Below are 6,000 nucleotides of genomic sequence, written 5' to 3'. Positions count from 1 at the left end.
CAAAGAATTAACCAAACGAGGAGTTGGTTCTTTGAGAAAATCAACAAGATAGATAAACCCTTAGCTAGACTCACTAAAGGGCACAGGGACAAAATCCTAATTAACAAAATCAGAAATGAAAAGGGAGACATAACAACAGATCCTGAAGAAATCCAAAACACCATCAGATCCTTCTACAAAAGGCTATACTCAACAAAACTGGAAAACCTGGACGAAATGGACAAATTTCTGGACAGATACCAGGTACCAAAGTTGAATCAGGATCAAGTTGACCATCTAAACAGTCCCATATCACCTAAAGAAATAGAAGCAGTTATTAATAGTCTCCCAACCAAAAAAAGCCCAGGACCAGATGGGTTTAGTGCAGAGTTCTATCAGACCTTCAAAGAAGATCTAATTCCAATTCTGCACAAACTATTTCACAAAATAGAAGTAGAAGGTACTCTACCCAACTCATTTTATGAAGCCACTATTACTCTGATACCTAAACCACAGAAAGATCCAACAAAGATAGAGAACTTCAGACCAATTTCTCTTATGAATATCGATGCAAAAATCCTCAATAAAATTCTCGCTAACCGAATCCAAGAACACATTAAAGCAATCATCCATCCTGACCAAGTAGGTTTTATTCCAGGGATGCAGGGATGGTTTAATATACGAAAATCCATCAATGTAATCCATTATATAAACAAACTCAAAGACAAAAACCACATGATCATCTCGTTAGATGCAGAAAAAGCATTTGACAAGATCCAACACCCATTCATGATAAAAGTTTTGGAAAGATCAGGATTTCAAGGCCCATACCTAAACATGATAAAAGCAATCTACAGCAAACCAGTAGCCAACATCAAAGTAAATGGAGAGAAGCTGGAAGCAATCCCACTAAAATCAGGGACTAGACAAGGCTGCCCACTTTCTCCCTACCTTTTCAACATAGTACTTGAAGTATTAGCCAGAGCAATTCAACAACAAAAGGAGATCAAGGGGATACAAATTGGAAAAGAGGAAGTCAAAATATCACTTTTTGCAGATGATATGATAGTATATATAAGTGACCCTAAAAATTCTACCAGAGAACTCCTAAACCTGATAAACAGCTTCGGTGAAGTAGCTGGATATAAAATAAACTCAAACAAGTCAATGGCCTTTCTCTATACAAAGAATAAACAGGCTGAGAAAGAAATTAGGGAAACAACACCCTTCTCAATAGTCACAAATAATATAAAATATCTTGGCGTGACTCTAACTAAGGAAGTGAAAGATCTGTATGATAAAAACTTCAAATCTCTGAAGAAAGAAATTAAGGAAGATCTCAGAAGATGGAAAGATCTCCCATGCTCATGGATTGGCAGGATCAACATTGTAAAAATGGCTATCTTGCCAAAAGCAATCTACAGATTCAATGCAATCCCCATCAAAATTCCAACTCAATTCTTCAACGAATTGGAAGGAGCAATTTGCAAATTTGTCTGGAATAACAAAAAACCTAGGATAGCAAAAAGTCTTCTCAAGGATAAAAGAACTTCTGGCGGAATCACCATGCCAGACCTAAAGCTTTACTACAGAGCAATTGTGATAAAAACTGCATGGTACTGGTATAGAGACAGACAAGTAGACCAATGGAATAGAATTGAAGACCCAGAAATGAACCCACACACCTATGGTCACTTGATCTTCGACAAGGGAGCTAAAACCATCCAGTGGAAGAAAGACAGCATTTTCAACAATTGGTGCTGGCACAACTGGTTGTTATCATGTAGAAGAATGCGAGTCGATCCATACTTATCTCCTTGTACTAAGGTCAAATCTAAGTGGATCAAGGAACTTCACATAAAACCAGAGACACTGAAACTTATAGAGGAGAAAGTGGGGAAAAGCCTTGAAGATATGGGCACAGGGGAAAAATTCCTGAACAGAACAGCAATGGCTTGTGCTGTAAGATCGAGAATTGACAAATGGGACCTAATGAAACTCCAAAGTTTCTGCAAGGCAAAAGACACCGTCAATAAGACAAAAAGACCACCAACAGATTGGGGAAGGATCTTTACCTATCCTAAATCAGATAGGGGACTAATATCCAACATATATAAAGAACTCAAGAAGGTGGACTTCAGAAAATCAAATAACCCCATTAAAAAATGGGGCTCAGAACTGAACAAAGAATTCTCACCTGAGGAATACCGAATGGCAGAGAAGCACTTGAAAAAAATGTTCAACATCCTTAATCATCAGGGAAATGCAAATCAAAACAACCCTGAGATTCCACCTCACACCAGTCAGAATGGCTAAGATCAAAAATTCAGGTGACAGCAGATGCTGGCGTGGATGTGGAGAAAGAGGAACACTCCTCCATTGTTGGTGGCAGTGCAGGCTTGTACAACCACTCTGGAAATCAGTCTGGCGGTTCCTCAGAAAACTGGACATAGTACTACCGGAGGATCCAGCAATACCTCTCCTGGGCAGATATCCAGAAGATGCCCCAACTGGTAAGAAGGACACATGCTCCACTATGTTCATAGCAGCCTTATTTATAATAGCCAGAAGCTGGAAAGAACCTAGATGCCCCTCAACAGAGGAATGGATACAGAAAATGTGGTACATCTACACAATGGAGTACTACTCAGCTATTAAAAAGAATGAATTTATGAAATTCCTAGCCAAATGGATGGACCTGGAGGGCATCATCCTGAGTGAGGTAACACATTCACAAAGAAACTCACACAATATGTATTCACTGATAAGTGGATATTAGCCCCAAACCTAGGATACCCAAGATATAAGATATAATTTGCTAAACACATGAAACTCAAGAAGAATGAAGACTGAAGTGTGGACACTATGCCCCTCCTTAGATTTGGGAACAAAACACCCATGGAAGGAGTTACAGAGACAAAGTTTGGAGCTGAGATGAAAGGATGGACCATGTAGAGACTGCCATATCCAGGGATCCACCCCATAATCAGCATCCAAACGCTGACACCATTGCATACACTAGCAAGATTTTATTGAAAGGACCCAGATGTAGCTGTCTCTTGTGAGACTATGCCAGGGCCTAGCAAACACAGAAGTGGATGCTCACAGTCAGCTAATGGATGGATCATAGGGCTCCTGTAGTGGCTATTCCTGGTCATCAATATAGTGCACCAATGTGATATTTTGTGGAAGATCCAAACGATCAAGATCCCTTCTAACTAAATTATGACACAGGGCAGGAGAGTTAATATATCCTTGAGGCAAAACTGTGAAGGTATACTGTTGGCCTTGCCAACTGAAAGCAAATTGCTTCTGGTGGTCCTTATGGACAGGTACTGAGAAGAAGGCATTTGCCAGATCAATAGCCGCATACCAGGTGCCAGGAGATGTGTTAATTTGCTCAAGTAAGGAAACTACATCTGGTACAGCAGCTGCAATTGGAGTTACTACCTGATTTAGTTTTCGGTAATCAACTGTCATTCTCCATGATCCATCTGTTTTCTGCACTGGCCAGATAGGAGAGTTAAATGGAGATGTGGTGGGAACCACCACCCCTGCATCTTTCAAGTCCTTGATAGTGGCAGTAATTTCTGCAATGCCTCCAGGAATACGATACTGTTTTTGATTCACTATTTTCTTTGGCAGAGGCAACTCTAAAGGCTTCCATTTGGCCTTTCCAACCATAATAGCCCTCACTCTACAGTTCAGGGAACCAATATGAGAATTCTGCCAATTTCTGAGTATATCTATCCCAATTATACATTCTGGAACTGGGGAAATCACCACAGGATGTGTCCAGGGACTTACTGGACCTAGTGTGAGTCGGACATCAGTCAAAACTCCATTAATCACCTGCCCTCCATAAGCCCCTACTTTAACTGGAGGGCCACAATGTTTCTTGGGATCCCCTGGGATCAGTGTCAACTCAGAACCAGTATCCAGCAGACCCCGAAAAGTCTGATTATTTCCTTTTCCCCAGTGTACAGTTACCCTTGTAAAAGGCCGTAGGTCCCTCTGGGGAAGAACTGGAGGAGCTAGAGAAAGTAGCCAAGGAGCTAAAGGGATCTGCAACCCTATAGGTGGAACAACATTATGAACTAACCAGTACCCCGGAGCTCTTGACTCTAGCTGCATATATATCAAAAGATGGCCTAGTCGGCCATCACTGGAAAGAGAGGCCCATTGGACTTGCAAACTTTATATGCCCTAGTACAGGGGAGCACCAGGGCCAAAAAAGGGGGAGTGGGTGGGCAGGGGAGTGGGGGTGGGTGGATATGGGGGACTTTTGGTATAGCATTGGAAATGTAAATGAGTTAAATACCTAATAAAAAATGGAAAAATAAATAAATAAATAAATAAATCTTCAAATGATGGATCACAGGGCTCCCAATGGAGGAGCTAGAGAAAGTACCCAAGGAACTAAAGGGATCTGCAACCCTATAGGTGGAACAACATTATGAACTAACCAGTACCCCGGAGCTCTTGACTCTAGCTGCATACGTATCAAAAGATGGCCTAGTCGGCCATCACTGGAAAGAGAGGCCCATTGGACACGCAAACTTTATATGCCCCAGTACAGGGGAACGCCAGGGCCAAATAGGGGGAGTGGGTGGGTACGGGAGTGGGGGTGGGTGGGTATGGGGGACTTTTGGTATAGCATTGGAAATGTAAATGAGCTAAATACCTAATAAAAATGGAAAAAAATAGCTGATAGAAGATAATAATAACAGAAATATAGTTGCAGGGAAATAGTGTCTTCCACTTTAGCAGGACAGCTACTAGAAGGAGTAGAGCTAATAACGTGAAATTGGGGACAAAAGGTGTTGTCCCACTTGTACAGGACCACATTGACATTGGTCTTTGCTTTCACAAAGCTGCCATCTACACATCACCACAGACTCTTTTGCAGATGGTGCATGCCTCATGCATATTTCCACTTCAGGAACCCAACAGAAATTGTCTGTCATTATAAAAAAAAAAGTCACATAAATTTCCAGCACAGAAACACTGGAAATACCAAGTTAGGATGCCAGGTTAGGTGTCTGCTGAGGTCCAAAGATCCAGTCCCTGACTACAGCCTTCTTGCTGTGTTCCCATGGCAGAAGGAATACATGAGCTCTCAGGGTCTCGTCTAAGGATAGAACCTCATTCATGAGTACTCCTTACATACTTGTGACTTGATAATCTGCCAGAGGCTCTTAATTACATTACCCTGTGGTCCTAGTTACCATACACAGGTTTCAGGAGGACATAAACGTCCACTCTACAGCACAGAGGATCTGGTATTTCAGCGGCTCAATCTCAAAAGTGAGAAAGAAATTGGAGTGTCTGAGTCTTTGGAGAGGGCTGGCTTAGGGACGAATGCTGACGATGTAGAAGCAGCAGATGGGTCCCTGGTCAGGGTTTAGGCTGGGAAGATTGTTCCATGTTTATTCCTAAAAAATACACTTCTAGAAACCTATGTGAGGGCTGGCAACACAACTCAGAGGTGGGAAAAAAAGCATTGACCACATAAACCTAAGGACCTGAGAGTGAATCCCAGAGCTCATACAAAGATAAAAAGAGAGAACTAACTTGGGGCTGGGGAGATGGCTCAGCAGTTAAGATCACTGACTGCTCTTCCAAAGGTCCTGAGTTCAATTCCCAGCAACCACATGGTGGTGTATATCCATCTGCAATGGAATTCGATGTACTTTTCTGATGTGTCTGAAGAGAGTGACAACATATTCACGTATATAAAATAATAAATCATTGAAAGAACCAACTCCACAAGTTGTCCTGATCTTCACACGTGTACCATAAAATGTATGTGCCCACACATTCATCATACACTATACACACAGTAAACATTAATAATTGTGCCAAAAACTTTAAAAATGTTATATGAACGTCATATTTTAGCACATTGAATCTTTAAAAAATTGTACCTCAGATAACTAACATTAGTGTAGCAGTCTCATTGCAGGTTATTTTAGAGTAATGCACATATTGGCCAATATGATGTGAGTAGTATAATACCTA

The sequence above is a fragment of the Mus musculus genome, chromosome 1 (assembly GCF_000001635.26).
Source record: "Mus musculus strain C57BL/6J chromosome 1, GRCm38.p6 C57BL/6J".
Lineage (NCBI taxonomy): Eukaryota > Metazoa > Chordata > Mammalia > Rodentia > Muridae > Mus > Mus musculus.
This window is presented reverse-complemented; position numbering follows the sequence as displayed.